This window comes from Cavia porcellus, unplaced genomic scaffold (assembly GCF_034190915.1).
Source record: "Cavia porcellus strain 051 isolate PalLab524CR breed Dunkin Hartley unplaced genomic scaffold, mCavPor4.1 scaffold_14, whole genome shotgun sequence".
In the NCBI taxonomy this organism is placed as follows: Eukaryota; Metazoa; Chordata; class Mammalia; order Rodentia; family Caviidae; genus Cavia; species Cavia porcellus.
In genome coordinates, this window is record NW_026947497.1 from 40847995 (window position 1) to 40849673 (window position 1679).

Here is a 1679-nt window from a genome sequence, read left to right on the forward strand (position 1 = left end):
TTGGTTTCTTTTTATGTAGCAAATATTTTGAAATTATAATAGAGATTATAGGGCCCAAAATCAACATAAATAAAAGGCAGTTGTGTGTCTACACACTAACAGTGAGCATCCCACAAAGGAAATAAAGAAAGCAATCCCTTTTCAAGTCTTTGGAATAGTCTGAGAAGAATTGGCATTGGTTCTTCTTTAAAAGCTTGCTGTACTTCAAAAGTGAAGACCTCTATTCTTTAGCTTTCTTTGTCGAGAGACTTTTTATAACTATTTGAAAGTCACTATTCCTTATTAATCTTTTAAGGATTTCTATGTCTTTGTGGCTCAATTTTGGTCCGTACCATCTAAAGCAATGTATAGATTCGATGTGATGTTTATCAAAGTTCTCATGGAATTTATCATATATAGCATATCCCATGAAGTTGCACTGCAGAATTCAAGGGCTCAGTCATTCTCATATTATTCCTTAGAATGTAGCTAACAATAATTGCAGAAACCGCATAATTTCACAGAAACCACCAGTATCCTTTGCAATTGTTTTATTAGTAGGTTTGCAAGAGGCCAATCTGAAAACACTATTCACTTCTACTTGCTACTAATTGGCTGCTGCCCTGTAACCCATCTCGGGCATATACACTACATTTCTCTGTCATGGCAGGTTGCTGTACCACATGTAGCTCTCTGAAGTAGTCTTACTTCAAGAAACTTTAATAAGATGAAAAACAGAAAAAATGGACAGATTTCTGGATATATATGAATTACCAAAGTTGAATCAAGAAGATATAAAAATTCAAAATAACACAGTGTCAGTTAATGAAATAAAAAATATAATTAAAATTTACCAACAAAGAAGAGCCCAGGTCCTGATAGATTCACAGCTGAATTCTATAAGAAACTTCAAAAAGATCTAATGTCATTTCCCCTCAGACTCTGTGGTGAAATTGAAAAGGAAGGAATATACCCTATTTCATTCCTGGAGGACATTTTAGTCTTATAGCAAAACCAGAGAAAGACCCAACTAGAAAAAAGAAGTACAAGCCAATTGCCCTATTGAACATAGACACAAAAGTCCTCAATAAGATACTAGCAAGTAGAATGCAGCAAATAATCAAGAATATTATCACAGTGCTCGCTTCGGCAGCACATACACTAAAATTGGAACGACACAGAGAAGATCAGCATGGCCCCCGTGCAAGGATGACACGCACATTCGTGAAGCGTTCCATATTTTTAAACAAGACTCACATTAGTAAATATCATATTATCTCTCTAGTGTAAAATATAACAAGAACTGACAGAATAATGGGATCCAGAAAGTATAACAGATATTATAAAAGGGAAAGGAAAGTGTTCTAAAGGATATAATGGTATGTATAGTGTGTAGACTGATGACCATATTACTAAACTTCTATGAGATCATTGAACAGAGGAGATTGCACTGTCAATGTCTGAGTGTCTAGCCACTTTTTATGCTTTTGTAACTTTAACAACTATTGTTAAGATGACGGTATGTAATGTATCAACTAGTGATGTTATGATGTTAATTTTTTTTAATTCTGTATTTTTTCTCATTTTTTCTATTGTGTTTTTTTAATTTTCTCTTTCTTTCTTTAAATAAAATTTTAAAAACTAGTTTCCAGATACAAACACACGCATATAATTGCTTCTAACGAGTTATAACTATTCTG

At 33.3% G+C, this 1679-nt stretch overlaps 1 non-coding gene across 1 annotated transcript; it reads left to right on the plus strand.

Moving 5' to 3' along the window:
• The first annotated feature begins 1116 nt into the window (after positions 1-1116).
• On the plus strand, positions 1117-1223 carry LOC111753647 (U6 spliceosomal RNA). The gene has a single exon (XR_002788435.1). It is a non-coding gene; the product is annotated as a U6 spliceosomal RNA (small nuclear RNA).
• Positions 1224-1679: the final 456 nt, after the last annotated feature.